The sequence below is a fragment of the Mauremys mutica genome, chromosome 1 (genome assembly GCF_020497125.1).
Source record: "Mauremys mutica isolate MM-2020 ecotype Southern chromosome 1, ASM2049712v1, whole genome shotgun sequence".
Taxonomy (NCBI): domain Eukaryota; kingdom Metazoa; phylum Chordata; order Testudines; family Geoemydidae; genus Mauremys; species Mauremys mutica.
In genome coordinates this window covers 365,868,641-365,886,097 of record NC_059072.1, presented here as the reverse complement: position 1 = coordinate 365,886,097, position 17,457 = coordinate 365,868,641, and the positions used below count along the sequence as shown (strand labels likewise).

Below are 17,457 nucleotides of genomic sequence, written 5' to 3'. Positions count from 1 at the left end.
TTTAGATTTTAGATTCTAAAGGACTGGCAACAGCGTGATTTGTGGGTAAGAGCTGATTTGTATATTTACCTGGGTCTGGGGCTTGGTTCTTTGGATCGGGGGAAAACCTTTTTTTCTTTTTCTGGGGTGTTGGTTTTCATAACCGGTCATCCCCATAACGAGTGGCCCTTGTGGTGATACTGGGAAACTGGAGTGTCTAAGGGAATTGCTTTGTATTACTTATGTTTAGTGTGATGTTATTGACATAAACTGTGACCGTATCGATCATTGTTGCAACCACTGTTGTATATTTGAAGCAAATATTGTACAAAGTTTGTCGTGTGAGGTGTCTATAAAACATGATTTGCTGGTTATGATTATACTGTCTGTATGTGTGTATCATTTCGTAGTCAAAGTTATGAATACTGGCTCTGTACTTGTATCTCAAATGGATTTGATTCTAAGTTGCACCAGTGAAGCATTTGCTCAGCTTCTTGAGAAGGGACTATTCTCAATAAGTGCCCAATCAAGAAACACTTAACTGACAATGGACTTTGTGAAACACCAGTCCACATCTGAGCTTTCCTGGGAATGTTCAAACTAACATGTAAGCAATGGCATCGGCCTGCAAACTGAGTTATGCATGGGCATGTGACTTGCCCATGTGATTCCAGACTCCCCCTTGCTGCTGTCATTTTCCACACTAAGATCAAAGGGTGTCCTTTCATGGGCAGAGAATATAAAAGGCCTTGGAAACCCCTCCATCTTGTCTTCAATCCTGCTTCTTATCTCTGGAGGAACCTTGCTGCAAACTGAAGCTCTGAACAAAAGACTGAATGGCTCACCCAAATAGTGATTGTATTCTAGATACTTGATTTGAACCTGCAGTTTATTCCATCCTTGCTAGAAGCCTGAAACAAGAACTTTGTCATTATGTATGTAATTGATTCCATTTAACCAATTCTAGCTCTCATCTATATTTCTTTCTTTTTATGAATGAACGTTTAGATTTTAGATTCTAAAGGATTGGCAACAGCGTGATTTGTGGGTAAGATCTAATTTGTATATTGACCTGGGTCTGGGGCTTGGTTTTTTGGGATCGGGAGAACCTTTTTTCTTTTACTGGGGTGTTGGTTTTCATAACCATTCATCCCCATAACGAGTGGCACCGGTCATTATACTGGGAAACTGGAGTGTCTGAGATAATTGCTTGTATAACTTGTGGTTAGCCAGTGGGGTGGAACTGAAGTCCTCTCTGTCTGGCTGGTTTGATGTGCCTTCATGGTAAGGGCACCCAGTCTTGGGCTCTCACTGCCCTGCACTAGCTGTCAGCTGTGTCCCGCCAGAGGCCGCATCGTTACAGGCTGGACCAACACCTCCTCTCTCTGTTCCCTCTTCTGGGGAGGTTCCACTCCTTCCAGGCCCACCCCTCTGCAGAGAAGCTGGAGAAAACTTCCTTTTGTTTCGAGCGCTGGTACTGCTTTCTTCTGTCCGGGCAACAGCTTGTTAGGTCTGATAGTCTTTAATGACCCATTTATTTCTAGAAAGATCCCTCCGCCCCAGCGTCATGCCCCTTAGTGCAAGCAGTGTGAGTGAAGAGTACAGTAAAAGCCCAAAGACACCTGGATACAGATGGTTCATATAATGAAACACTGAGATAATAGAGTTTCCGCCCGTCTGGGTTTTACCAGGACAGGCTGATTTTTGGCTTCTGGGTGCCATTTAGGGTTGCCAGGTACCTGGTTTTCAACCGGAAAGTATGGTCAAAGAGCAGATCTGACAGTGTCCAGTTACTGCAGGGCTCTGGGTGGAGTGGGGGAGGGGGGTACTGGGTCATTAACACACACCAGCCCCTGCTCAGCCAGGGCTGCCTCCAACCTGTGAGCAAGCTCCTCGTCAGCAGCTCCCGTCCCAGCCCCGGAGCAGAGGGAGACCAGCTGGGCAGGGCACCATTTAGGGGAGCCAGGGGGTTCTCTAGCCGGCCCGGAGTTTGTACCTGAGGTCTGCTCACGGCCACACCCTAGCCCCAGACAGAACCGCAACACAGATTGAGTGCGGAATGTGATGAGTTCTGCCCTGCTCCCAGCTTCCACATCTGGGGCAGGGAGCTGGTTTATAAACAGAGGCAGTGCGATTAACATAACAAGAGGCTTGTCATTAGATTAAATTAAGGACCATTAGATGAGCCTGAAAGCATTCCCAGGCACTCTCATTGACAGATATGAAACAAAGGGTAGGAATACATGGTGAAAATGGAGAGAGGTAAATGGTGGTGTCCCCCAGGGGTCTGTCCTGGGACCAGTGCTGTTCAACATATTCATAAGAGATAAAGGGGTAAACTGTAAGTTGCCAATACTTGCAGATTAATCAAAATTTACTCCAATACTTAAATCAAAATCAGACTGAGAAGAGTTACAAAGGAGTCACAAAAACTGGGTGATGGGGCAACACAATGGCAGATGAAATTCAGTGTTGATAAATGCAAAGTAATCCACATGGCGAAATATAATCCCAACTATATCTACAAAATGATAGGGTACAAATTAGCTGTTACCCATTAAAAATGAGATCTTGGAGTCATTGTGGATAGTTCTCTGAAAACATCTTCTCAATGTGCAACGACAGTCAAAAACGGTAAGAGAATGTTGGGAATGATTAAGAAAGGGATAGATAATCAGACCGAAAATATCATATTGCATCTATAGAAATCCATGGTACTCTCACATATTCCATACTGTGTGCAGATCTGGTCACCCCATCTCCTGAAAGATGTATAGGATTTGGAAAAGGTACAGAGAAGGGCAACAGAAATTATTAGCGGTATGGAAAAGTTTTCATATGAGGAGAGATTGAAAAGACTAGAACTTTTTAGCTTGGAAAAGAGATGACTAAGGGGGGATATGAGAGGGGTCTACAAAATCATAAATGGTGTGGAAAATTGAATAAGAAAATATGATTTACTCATTCACATAACACAAGAAATAGGGGTCACCCAATGAAATTAATAGTCAGCGGATTAAAAGCAAAGAAAAGAAAGCATTTCTTCACAGTCAACCTGAGGATCTCTCTTTGCCAGGGGATGTTGTGAAGGCCAAAGGTAAAACAGGGTTCCAATAAGAACTAGATGAATTCATGGAGGACAGATCCACCAATGGCTAATAGCAAGGATAGGCAGGGGTGATTTTCCTAGCATCTGTTTGCCAGAATCTGGGAGTGGACAACAGGGGATGAATCATTTGATGATTTCCTGTTGTGTTGATTACCTCTGGGACACCTGGCATTGGCGACCGCTGGAAGACAGAATACTGGCCTAGATGGACCATTGGTCTTACAAGTATGGCCATTCTGGTGTTTTTATACAGACCTCAGAAGTATCTGCCCCTGCTGTAACCCACTAGACCCCACTCCCCTCCCAGAGGTGAGATGGAACCCAGGAGTCCTAACAGGGTCTCCTCACTCTGCAGAGTTAGTAACAAAGTAAGAATATACATTCAATTTCTAAAACTAACCAGTGTCCCTTCAGTGACTTGCCACAAAATGTTAGTATTACAGCTGAGTGGGTCTAATATTTATTTATTTTTGTTTCTTTTATATAGGAATTAGATACAGTGCACCTGTCAGCTAATTGTTACGCTATCTGCCAAAAAAACTAGAGCTTTAAAGTGACTAAGTAGCCACTGGAATCATGGTTAAAATTGACACAAACCCCCTACCAAAATCTGCCAGGTCAGGAAAAGGTTTCATGTCTCTTTGAATGGCCGGTCAGTAATTCAGGGAATAGGGTCCGAAACCATGTCACCAGCCAGGTCTGCATGGAGCTCAGTCTGAGAGCGAGAGCACCAGGGGAAAATGTTAGGTCCCTTTATGAGTAATGAGCCGGAGCAGCCTGTCCCAGATCTGTTTGGTTCTCACCCCATAAATGATGGGGTTTAGCATGGGGGGCACCAGGAGGTACATGTTGGCCATGAGAACATGAAAATGCTGGGGTACATTGTGGCCAAACCGCTGCGTGAGGAAGGAGAAAAGAGCTGGGATGTAAAAGGCTAAGATGACACAGAGGTGGGAGCCGCAGGTTCCAAAAGTCTTGAGCCGGGCATCCTTTGTGGGGAGGCTGAAGATGGCCCTGAGGATCTGGGTATAGGACACAGCGATAAAAAACATCCAGACCCATCCCAGAGACTATCAAAAAGACACCGTAGTAAATACTGACACGAATGTCAGCGCAGGCCTGCTTCACCACTGCTATGTGCTCGCAGTATGTGTGGGGGATGATGTTGGTTCTGCAATATGGCCACTGACTAGCCAAGAAGGGATAGAGCAGTACAAATATGCCGCCGCGCAGCACCACGGCAAGGCCAATCTTGGCCACCACATGGTTTGTCAGGATTGTAGAATGTCTCAGGGGATCACAAATGGCCACGTAGCGATCAAAAGACATGGCCACAAAGATCCCAGACTCCATCCCTGTGAAGCAGTGAATGAAGTACATCTGGGTGAGGCAGGCACTGAAATCGATCTCCCTCGAATTGAACCAGAAGATACTCAGTGTTTTGGGCAGGATTGACGTGGACAGGACCAGGTCAGTGACGGCCAGCATGCAGAGGAAATAGTACATGGGCCCATGGAGGCTCGGCTCCATCTTCACGATGAACAGGATGGTGAAGTTCCCCAAGACGACTATGGTGTACATGGTGCAGAAGGGGATGGAGATCCAGACATGGGCCACCTCCAGGCCAGGAATACCCAGCAGGATGAAGGTGGAGGGGTTGATGAAGTCAGTTGTGTTGGAACCTGACATGGGATAGGGGAGAAGGTGTCCAACTCTGAGGTAGAACGGTGTCTCCTGCATGTACCGAACGTTCCCCTGACTTCCTGTATGTGCCCAGGGTCTAGCGTGATGATCGCAGGACAAACACCTGAATGGAGAGATAGTGTTAATATGAGACACTACATGCACTACTAGGGGCTGTTCTCATGGGTGAAGCAGATTGGGTGCTCCTCGCACACTGAAAGCTGGTATTTTCATTCTTCAGAGGAATTAATTATGAACAACTGGCCCTACTAATGCCAATTCCATATTTTATGGTGCTCTGTGTGACAATAATTCCTACATGTTGTGTTGCTGGAAACCTTAATAGGAATCAGCAGGAAACACGAGTGTGGATGCTGGTTATTCATCTTTGTTCCTTAATGCAATGAAAGCCAGGCTAGAGAGTGCATGCTGTAGAGAGTTCCCCATTCACCCAGTTGCTCAACATCTCAGAGTGGAAAAAAATGCAATTTTTTCAAAGATATGTGCTAGGGGATAGATCCCAACTAGAGCACAGCTCAGGGAAAAGACCCGGGCGTCATTGATAGCAACTCCACAGAAACACCTGCTCATTCCTAGCAGTGGCCAAACAAAGACAATGTTCGTATGCCTAAGGAATGGGATGGAGAATAACCTGCTCTGGACATGTTCTCAGTTGTTGTCACTCAGTCTCTATAAAGGATATAGCAGACAGAAAGGGGATTTCTGAGACAGGCTGTGAGAATGGGGGAGGCTGCCAGATGTGGACAGACTGAAAAATCTGTGACTGTTCAGTTTAGAGAAGAGACAAAGAAGGGGGCTTATGATAAGGAGAACAAAATAAACAAATGAACTGATTACATTCAAATGGAAAAATGGAGAACAGTTCCCAACCTGTAATATGTATAGACACTTAGTGCTTCAAAGGGGCTAATTCTCCAAAGTTTAGGCAACATATCAATAAAACTAATTGGAAGGTTAAATTTAGACAGAAAAATGGGAATGAAACTTGGGAGTTCTTTAAGTATATTAGATAGCTAAACCCCCACAATAACACAGCCAAGAAAGTGGAAACTTTGGCTAAAAACCTGGTTCAGTGGCAAAGTGAAGAAGTAAAGGCAGTAATTGGGGCCCGGTGGGGGATGAGCAACACATAACAAATTGGAAAAAGGGAAATTAGCTAACAAACAATACAAATTGGAATTTATGAAAATTGATAAGTATCGTGAAAGTTATCAGGGAGAAATCTGTGAGTGGCAAGGCTAAGGATCAAAAAAAGGAGGTTATTAATTATACTAAGAATAAAAGAAAGCCTGGAAAAGGTTTCGGCCAATTCCTAGAGGGAGAAAAGAAAATTGTTAATGTTGCAGAAAAGGCAGATGTGTTCAAGAAATATTTTTGTTCTGCATTTGGAAAGAAGCAGTATGAGGTATTCATATCACAGGAGGTGATATATATATATGAAAAAGCATATATAGGACAGTACTGTGTTAAATTTAAACTATCAGTAATAAAGGGAAAGCTTTAAAAAAAGGTTTGACAAGATTAGAAAACAGTGGCAGCTGGTATGGGATTAGTTAAAAAAAAAGTCTAGGAATATAATTAATGCCTGTCAACGACTGGGTTTATATAAAACAGGTCTTGTCAAATAAACCTGATTTCATCCTTTAATGAGAGAACACATTTGTTTGAACAAGGGAACCGCATAGAAGCAATAGACTTCGATTTCTCTGAGTCATTTGATTTACTGGGGGAAAACATTCAGATTAAAAAAATCAACGCTCCACAATATCAGTAGAACATATGTTAAATGGACTAAAAACTGGCTAACTGATAGGCGGTCTCAGAAAGCAGTTGTCAATGGGCCATTGTCAGTGAACCGGGCTGTTTCCGGTGGGTTTCTGCAGGGATAAATTCTAGGCCTGATGCTATTCAATATTTTCATCAAGGATCTGGAATCAAATAGAAAATCACGGCAGACAAAATTAGCAGATGACCTAAAGATTAGCAAAGTGGGTACAATGAGGAGGCCAAGGCTGGTACATTGACTGATCTGGGGTGTTTGGTGACCTGGGTCCATGCAAACAAAATGTTTTAATACAGACAAATGCAAAGTTATCCTCTTGGTACAGAGAATGCAGGCTCGACCCACAGACTAGGGAACTGTATTATGGAGCGCAGGGACCTTGAAAAGGATTTAGGGGTCATTGTGAACAACCAAATCATTGTGAGCTCCCAGTGCTATGCTGTGGCCAAAAGGGTGATGTGATCCTGGGATGCATAAACAGAGGAGTGGTGAGTTGGAGCAGGAGAAGGATTTTACCTCTGCACATGGCATTGGTGAAACCGACTCCGTAAAGTCCTGGGACCCACATTTAAAAAAGGATGTTGAAACATTGGAAAGGGTGCAGAAAAGAGCCACAAAAATGAATTGAGCCTGGAAAAAAATGCCAGACGGTGAGGCATAGCAAGGCTGGAAGGTGAGGGTAATTATCCTTTAGGACAAACTGTGTTGACCTCCATCTGAGGCATGATTTCCCTTTACAAAAAACATGTTGACTCTTCCTGAAAAGATTATGTTTATCTCTGTGTCTGACAATTTTTTTCTTTACTATCATTTCAACCAGTTTGCTCGGGACTGAAATCAGGCTTCCTGGCCTGTAATTGCCGGGATCACCTCTGGAGCCCTTTTTAAACATTGGTATCACATTAGCTACCCCCCAGTCATTTGGTACAGAAGCTGGTTTAAATGATAGGTTACAGCCTACAGTTAGTAGTTCTGCGATTTCACATTTGAGTTCCTTCAGAACTACTGGGTGAATCCCATCTGGGCTTGGTGACTTATTGCTGTTTAATTTATCAATTTGTTTCAAAACCTCCTCTATGACTCCTCAATCTGGGACAGTTCTTCACATCTGTCACCTAAAAAGAATGGCTCAGATTTGTGAATTTCCCTCACATGCTCAGCTGTGAAGACCAATGCAAAGAATTCATTTAGTTTCTCTGCAATGGCCTTATCATCCTTCACTGCTCCTTTAGCATCTTGATCATCTAGGGGCACCACTGGTTATTTAGCAGGCTTCCTGCCTCTGATGCACTTAACCATTTTTTTGCTATTACTTTTTGAATCTTTCGCTAGCTGTTCTTCAAATTCTTTTTTGGCTTTCCTAATTATATTTTTTTTACTTCGTTTGCCAGAGTTTATGCTCCTTTCAATTTCCTCACTAGGATTTAACTTCCACATTTTGACGTTTTCCTTTTTGCCTCTCACTGTTTTTCTTTTAGGTTCTTGTTTATCCACAGTGGCACTTTTTTGGTTCTGTTACTATGGTTTTTTTGTTTTGTTTTTTTTTTAATTTGGGGGATACATTTATGTTTAGCCTCTGTTTTGGTGTCTTTAAAAAGTTTCCACGCAGCTTGCAGGGGTTTCACTTTTCGCTCTGTACCTTTTAACTTCTGTTTAACTAGCCTCATTTTTGTGTAGTTTTTTAAATTAAATGCTCAGTGTTGGGCAGATGTGGTGTTTTTCTTCCCATGTTAAATGTAATTATATTATGATGAGCGGTCCAGCTATATACGACAAAGGCTGAAGAACTGGAAATGTTTAGTTTGGAAAAGAGGAGATTGAGGGGGGACATGGCAGCGGTCCTCAAATATTTGAAAGGCTGCCAGAAAAAAGATGGAGAAATGTTGTCTCTTGCCACAGAGGGCAGGACAAGAGGCAATGGGTTCAAAGTACTGGAAAGCAGATTTTGATTAAACCTCAGGGAAAACTTCCTAACTGTAAGAGCAGTAGGACAATGGAACAGATGCCACGACAGGTCATGGAAGCTCCTTCAATGGAGAGTTTCATAAGTAGTCTGGATAGTCACCTGTCTGGGATGGTTCAGCCCTTGGCAAGGGGTTAGAGCAGATGACCCTTGCGGTCCCTTCTAACCCTATGTAGACCTCAGTTACATACAAGTTATTGGGCTCAACCCCAGGGTAACTGGGTCAAATGTAATGGCTTGTGCTATGCCGGAGGTCAGACTGGGTGATCTAATGGTCCCTTCAAGTCTGAAACTATATGAAGCTATTGATAAAGAAAGTAGATCAGGCATTTATATTCACTGTGTTTCATAACACATGAACAAGGGAACATTCAATGACATTGAAAGTCTGAACATATAACACTGATGAAAGAAAATTGTTTCCTTAAATCACATTGGGCCTGTGGAACTCCTTGGCCCAGACATTATTGGAGCAAAGAGCTTAGCTGAATATCATTCACAAATGGATGGTCCATTGTAAGTGGTGCTGTGGCACCACCATTAGTTAAGGCTGTCTGACACCTTCAATTAGGAGACCTGATTTTCAGTTGCTTATAAGTTTGCCAAACATTAACCATTGGACTGAAATTCCCCATGCAGTGTATCTGCTTCTGGCTGAATTGCTTTTTTAAAATTTCAGGCATAACAGTTCAATCGACTTCTGAAATGAAGCTAGGAGAAAACATGTCTTGCCCATACTGACATTTTTTTATAATTATTCCAGCAGATAAAAGTCAAGTAACAGCCCCCCCACCCCCGCTCTGGGGTGAGGCCAAAGCAAACTACAGGCTATGGCCTCAGAATTTGACTTTTGTTTTCTACATCTACTGACACCTTTCATCATGAAGGATCCACTGTTCCACTGAAATGCAGCCAGTTTGGGGCTGGAGTCCCTGAGCCAGGGTGGCCAGAGCAAAGAGGGACATTTAGGTCAATGATATTAGAGCAAATTCATCCCCTGTGGCGAGGGCCCTAAGGTTTTTAATGGCCGCACCGAGAGGAAAGTGCCACAGACTTACTCTCTATCTCATCATTCCACGTTTAATTGAGTTTGTCGAGCAGGGGAGCTCCTCAGCTGGAGATGGTACCTGTGAATCCCGATATGGAAGTGTCTTCTCTGGGAATCCCCCTCAGGTAGCCGTGCCCCACACCTCTCTCACCCCAGCACCTGCAGCAACATCCTTCACCAAAAGCTGATACAGGGGTGTGCAGTATTTATAATATAACTGTGTGCAATCCCAGGGGGTTTCGCTCAGCATCTACTGGAGAAGCGGAAACTGAATGCAAACTGGCTGGAGACCAGCCTGTCTGTGCTTCTGTGCTCTTTATCCACCTTTAGGAGTAAGCAGTAATTAAGGGACTTCCCCAAAGGGAGATGAGAACTCTTGGGCTCTGTGCTGAGTCAGAGAGGAATTGGCTGCTCTGTGCATTTGTGTATATTTAAAAATTATAGTTGATTAGGAAGAAAACCGGGGATAATGCCGAGATCTCCATAGGGTCTTATACCCTGTAAATGCCCAGGAGGGATGGGTAGAAGGTAGACAGAGAAATCTGGAGAAAGATGCCTGAGGGGAAACACAAACACTTTCTGCAGGCACATGGGGCTGTCACTAAGGGATCAGAGATCAATAATTCTCACCAGTAACTGTCATCACGCTGTGCAGCACCTTTCACCGAAGGATCGTCAAAAAACCTAGCAAAGGCAAGTCATTATGAACATATCCCCATTTTACAGGTAGGTAAACTGATTCACAGGGAGAGTGACTTGACAAAGGTCACACAGAGAATGACAGACAGAACCCAGGATTCCTGATTTCCCTGTCGTAACCACGGGCTCTCCATCAGTAATTGAGCACATGACAAAAGGGAAATGGACTCACCGTCTAGCAGGGCCTGTTCGTGCTGTGGGTGTGATGAACGTCCCCTAGGTGTAACCTGGAACTGGGGTACCGCTGACCCCTCTGGCATACTAGTCTGGGCCCCCTCTCATGCTGGGAAGCTCTGAAAAGCTGCAATCCTCTCCAGGTCTTGCACTTACACAGCCATACACAGACAGGGACACACCCAGCTGCAGTTACATGAATTCTTTCACCAGCCACTCATGAACCAACAATAGAGAGGTTCTAGACACTTCCCCCAGCTCTCCCGCCTAGGATTCCAGAGCTGTATTGTCTTGCCCCAGTCAAAAACCTGACCAGTGTCAGTTTATTACCTGGTCCGCCTCTCCCTCAGTGTGGAGAGGACAATGCACCAGCCCCTGTTCCTGAGCAGATTTCCCTTTTGCATTTCCAATAACACACTGTATTAGGTAAAAATATATAAAACAGATTTATTAACTACACAGAAACATAGACGGATCAAAGTTAGTTACCTACGAAATAAACAAAATTACAATCTGCGCAATATACAAGGAGTGTGTCACCCTGATGGAACAAACAGTCCACCAATCTTCCATGCACAGGCTAGAAACTCCATCAGCCTGGGATCACAGCCCCAGTTCAGTTCTTGTTCCTAAGGTGTTTCCAGGTGTTGAGTTGTAGGGGGAGTGAGGCCAAGAGATGACGTTTGAGTCCCCGTGTTATGTCTTCTGCCATGTGGAGGGAACGTCATTGTCCCAAAAAAGGGCCCAGCACAGTTAATGGGAAAGTTCAGGCACAAGATGGAGTCCAGTGTCACATGAGCTGGTCACATGCCCTTGTCTCCTTCAATGAGTCATAGCAGGGGCCATTACCCATATCCTGGCTAGAACATTCATAGGAAAGTCCATCAGGTGGGGATAAGCTTCTTTTAAGGACTATTGTATGATGGGTCCCATGCTTTTCCTGGCGGGGGGTGGGGGGCTAGGATGCCACCCCCTTGCCCCAGCTCTTTGGGCGCGAAGGGCCTCACTAGCGGCCCAGGAAGGTGGTAGAGGAAAGAAGCGGGAAAAGGGTCTGGGTTTGCTCCTCACTCTGAGCCCCAGCCCCTCTCAACCCCTGAAGGTTTATTACCCTCTTGGGTAGGGTTACCTCGGTCATTGGTGCTGGCCGAGGGAGTCTCCCTGCCCTGCTGCGGGAGGGTCTCCCTTTGTCCAGTTCTATGATCTTCCAATTGTCAGCAACACCCCTCCACACTCCAGTCCTCTCTCCTTCCTCACACCACCCTGTCTGCCTGAAGCAGGGTTTTTTTATTATTATTTATTTATTAGATTAATGGCAGGGCCTTAATTGACTACTAGTGCTCCAATGAACCTGTAGCAACCCTCCCTAGACTACAGGGAACCACGCCTTAATTAGCCTAGGGATTATATATCTCCCCTCTATCACTCCCCCACGGCTCCCTGCCTGCCTGCCACACATGACATCATCCTTGTTTTTTATAAAACACACGAAGCCTTTCAAAGGTAGCGAAGGATTCAGCAACATCAACTGCCTCATTGTATGCAGGACACAACTGTTCCACTTTGGGGCAGGTGGGAATTAGTGGAGTGGGAGGGATCTGGTTCTACTTTTCCAGCAAGTCTAATTGGTGTTTCCAATCTCCCTCTTTCTTCTCTATTTCTTGTTGTGTTAGTCCCATAGCCCTCCTGTGGTCAGCCTCCTCTCTGGCAGCCTCTGACTGCGTCAGCTCCACAATTCCCCTATGTTCTTTTTCTTTTTCTACTGCCTGAAATCTGAATAGCTCCAATTTCACAATTGTTTCACTATTTCCCCTCATTTTACTGCTTTTCTGTCCCTACTTCCCTTTCCTGAAATAAGAAACAAGAAGGAACAAACTGGTCACTGTTATATCCTTGGGGCAGCCAGTGTAGGAAGCAATCACTTGAGGCCAGAGAGCAGGCAGCTAACCAAAACCTCCATTTTATTTACATATATACAGAGAGCTCCTCAGCCGGTTGAAACCGGTTGAGCTAACCCATAATAATCTAACTCAGTTGCCATAGCAACAAAACCATGACAACCAAATACACAACATATTCCTCCCCCCTAATAAGAACATCCCCTAAATAAAACACACACTAGACTAGAGAAGGAGGGTAGACTGCCTCCATTCCCGGCTAAACCCTGGGGATTATTTTGCCCCATAACCGTGGGTTCGCCCTAGCTAAAGATCCAGCCGATGAGGAGGCCTTCTGTCTCTAGGTGGATTACGGCGAACTACTGGTGTTATTGCACCCGAAAGCACTAGGGGCTCAGGGTCCGCAGCACGAACAGGTGAGGAGGTGGTATCAGCTCGTGCTGGGCAAAGGGGTATCTCAGCCGCCGGCAGTAATGGAGGGGAACAGTCAGAAACAGGTGACTCGTGATTCGATCCCTCACCAGAAGAGGTGAAGTCAGACCCCTCAACTGCAGATGGGTCCTGAGGACTGGCATGACCTGGCAACAGCTGATCTACATGTCGCCGCCAGGTAAGATTCTCTGCAGTCCGGACTGTGTAGGAAACAGGTCCTGTTTGAGTGATGACTGTGGCCGGAACCCATTTAGCTCTGGAAGTATAATTCCGAGCCAAAACTGGCTGTCCCGGGCTAAAGGTTCGGTCTTTTGCTCTGGGTGCCCGTCTGATGACTTGATATTGCTGCTGATGTTGCACAATTTGTCGGGGTTCAGAAGGTTTCAGCAGATCAAAGCAAGTGCGCAGCTGTCGTCCCATCATTAGAAAGGCCGGAGATGCGTGGGTCGTAGCATGAGGTGTGTTTCTGTAGGAAAGTAAAAAGGTATCCAGACACTTTTGAATGCAGTGTTGTCCCCTTGCTGATTTCAAAGCGTTTTTCATTGTCTGCACAAATCTTTCTTCACGATTGGAACGATAGGAGTGGCCCATGAGCTATGGGTAACTGGTATTAGGACTCCATTGGTGACCAGGCGCTCCAGGTCTGCTTCAACTTTTGGCCTGATGGCATATGGCACAGTTCGGGCTTTCAGATATTTTGGTGGACTGCCAGGTTTAATGTTCAATGTCACAGTGATTCCCTTCATACTTCCCAAATCATCTCCAAAAACAGCAGCATGTTTCCTTAGTATAGGGGTTAGACTGGTTTCTTCTTTAGTCATCCGGTGCACTTCTGCCCAGTTCAGTTGAATCTTCCCAAGCCAAGACCTACCCATTAAGGCTGGGTAGTTTCCTCTCACCACAAACAGTGGCAATTTAGCCACCTGTCCATTGAGCTCCACCTTAACATCAATAGTGCCCAGCATAGGCACAGCTTCTCCCGTATATGTCTTCAGAACAGTTTTTGTTGCCTTAAGCGGAAGATGCTGTAGCTTTTCTTTATACACAGTCTCGGAGATCAGTGAGACGGGTGCACCGGTGTCCAGTTCCATGCGTATACGTTTGCCATCCAATAACGGGGTTACCCAGTATTCATGTGAGCCCATTGCCAAAGACAAAACATGCAGTGGCACTTCCTCTTGCGATGAGGTGTCACCTTGATCATCCTGGGTCTGCTCTAGGGTATGCAGGGTTCCTCTTTTTGTCGGCCAGACCACAGGCCTCTTTTTCTTTTGTTTACAGGCACACTCAATGTGTCCCTTTTCGCCACAGTGTCGACACACTAGGTCCTTACACCAGCATTCTGATGCCTGGTGACCCAGCTTACCACAGCGGTAACATTCTTGACTCTGCACAGTTTTGTGGGTCGGTTCTTGTGACACTTTTTGCACCCTAGGGGGTGCACCGATGTATTGTGCCTCCCTTGTAGCCAGTTCCATGGAGACAGCAATATCAACAGCCTTCTGTAAGGTAAGCTGAGCCTCTGTCAGTAGGCGCTTCCGTATAGCTTCACTGTACAGGCCACACACTAACCTGTCACGCAGGGCATCATTTAACATCTCTTTAAATTCACAGTGTTCTGCTAACTTTTTTAAAATGGCTACAAATTGTACAACTGTTTCATCTTCCTTTTGGTCTCTTTTGTGGAACCTATATCTTTCAGCAATTACCAGTGGTTTTGGGGAGAAATGAGACCCCAGGATTTCCACAATGTCACTGTAAGATTTAGTCTCAGGCTTACAAGGGTGTAGTAAGCTGCGTAGCAGAGAGTAGGTTTTAGCCCCTACAACAGTTAAGAATATTGGCACCTTCTTCGCTTCTGTAATGTCATTTGCAATACCAAAAAGCTCAAAACGCTCAGTATACACATGCCACTGCTCTGTATTCTCATCAAAAGGCTCCAGGGGCCTGGTCAGAGTAGCCATGATTTTTAGTTTCACTTTCACAGTCAGTGCAACAAGCAGCTTTTTTTTTGTTTGTTTGTTTGTTCTTTACCTTAACTTCTACTTCCTTCTGTTACTGGAGCAGCACCGGAATCTCACCCTCGTCGCCAGTGTTATATCCTTGGGGCAGCCGGTGTAGGAAGCAATCACTTGAGGCCAGAGAGCAGGCAGCTAACCAAAACCTCCATTTTATTTACATATATACAGAGAGCTCCTCAGCCGGTTGAAACCGGTTGAGCTAACGCATAATAATCTAACTCAGTTGCCATAGCAACAAAACCATGACAACCAAATACACAGCAGTCACCTCTTTGACTGACCTCCAGGCACCACACTTAACATCTCACTTAAAATCTCCACACCACTGTATCAAGTGCAAATCTCTCTCAGAACAACGAGTAGTGCATTTCGCACTGCACGCTACGCCACTGTGACGGACTTCCCCAGGGTGCATCCTAGAACTGGAGCGCCGCTGAGCCCTCTGGCATGCCAGTCTGGGCCCACTCTCACACAGCGATAATGTGACAAGCTGCAAACCCCTCCAGGTCCTGCACTCACACAAACATTCTCAGGAAGGGATGCACCCAGCAGAATCACTTGAATGTTTTTGGCAGTCACTCAAGAGCCAACAATAAAGAGGCTCCAGCCAATTTCCCCCATTTCCCCAGCCTATGACCTCAGAGCTGTCCCATCTTGTCCTGGTCAGAGATCTCACCAGTGTAAAGTTTATACTCAGGCTAAGTGGAGAGGAGAATGCACCAGCCCCTGTCCCTGAACAGTTTTCCCTTTACACTTCAAACAAAAAACGTTTTTGGTTAAAAGAACAGATATATTAACTACCAAAAGATAGATTTCAGTGATTCTAAGTAATAGCATACATATCAAAGCAGATTAGCTAAGAAATAAAGCAAAACTGGTTTCTGAGTTCTATAAGCTAGACAGGATTTGAATCAAGCAGTGTCTCATCCTGATGGTTCCAACAGTTCACCAATCTTCCATAAACACTCCGGGATTTCTCCTTTTCATCCTCATCAGTCAGAGTCTTTTTCCTCTAGAGGTGTTTTTAGGTGTTCCATTGTGGGGGGAGTGAGACCAACTGGTGATGCCTGTTCTCCCTTTCATAGCTTCTGTCATATAGAAGGAACTTCATTGTCCCAAACAAAGATCCGACCACAGTTAGTGGAGATGTTCAGGGACAAGATGGAGTCCAGTGTCACAGGAGCTGGTCACATGCCCTGCATGTTTCAATGAGTCATAACAGGGGCCGTTACCCATATTTTAGCTAGAAGATCTCCAGAAAAGTCCATCAGGTGTGGATGAGCTTCTTCCATGGCCCACTGTGTTCACTGATGGGCCATAAACTTGAATAGTCCATTCACAATGTGCTGGCTAGACCGGATGTAAACTACCTTGTGGGACTTACCACAGAAGCAAACACATTTGTCATACAGGTACATAGTCAATATTCGTAACTTCATATACAAAAATGAGACATGAATAAAGATAGGATAATCATCTTCAGCAAACCATAACCTTTCCATCAACACCTCACATGACATATTGTATACGAGCTTTGTTGCAATTATACAACAGTGGTGAATTTGGGGTTGTCAGGGTGTTACTTGAGGTACAGCATGTCAGAGCAATATATCTATAAAACTACAGCTCTCTGAGATGTAATTTTGGATTTTTATATAAGATATACACCCATATCCTGAAAAGGACTACATTCTGCTCTGTAGCACAGGAGGAAAGAAAGCCGAGGTACAAAGAAAGGGAAAATGAACGAGTGTTTTCCCTGCTACCCATCACACGTGCAATACCTGACTCCCTGAAAATGTCCCTATAACTTTCCTTGTTTAGTGAGAGTCACCTGCACTTTCTGTTTGTCAGACCTCACTCTCACACACACTACTGGATCAACAGACCTTTTGACACAGTATCCGGGAAGCTATTTGTCCGGTCAGTCATCATCATCATCTTCATGGCAAATCCCAAAGGAACGTAGCCTCCTTGCAAACAAGCGCTGTCCGAATCAATCTCTGGAAAGGGGTTGAGGTGGTCAGGTTCACGCAGTGGCAGTCATATTGTGCCACCAAAGTTTGGCAGAAACATGATCACTGGCCTGGTAGTGGCATTCCTCAGTATGCCCACTTCAGAATTACTGGTCTCTCACTCTAATGTGTCCCCAGCTTGAAAGCTGCCAAAACTGACAGAGCTGATGAGGGCACTTGCTGGGTTATTCATAGATTCATAGATTCTAGGACTGGAAGAGACCTTGAGAGGCCATCAAGTCCAGTCCCCTGCCCTCATGGCAGGACCAAATACTGTCTAGACCATCCCAGATAGACATTTATCTATTCAATATATGCTGACTCCTGATCTTGTGCTACCCTTTGATACGGACCAGCTGCTGGAGACCATGAGCAAACAGGATGTTAGGAATTATTTAAAAGGGGATAGAGAATAAGACTGAGACTATCTTATTGCCCTTATATAAATCCATGGTACGCCCACATCTCAAATATTGTGTACAGATGTGATCACCTCATCTCAAAAAAGATATACAGGCATAAGAAAAGGTTCATAGAAGGGCAACTAAAATGATCAGGGGTTTGGAACGGGTCCCATATGAGGAGAGATTAAAGAGACTAGGACTTTTCAGCTTGGAAAACAGAAGACTAAGGGG

At 44.9% G+C, this 17,457-nt stretch overlaps 1 pseudogene; it reads right to left on the bottom strand.

The window, feature by feature from the left end:
• Window positions 1-3,831: 3,831 nt before the first annotated feature.
• On the bottom strand, window positions 3,832-4,777 carry LOC123355515 (annotated as a pseudogene).
• Between the last annotated feature and the right edge of the window lie 12,680 nt (window positions 4,778-17,457).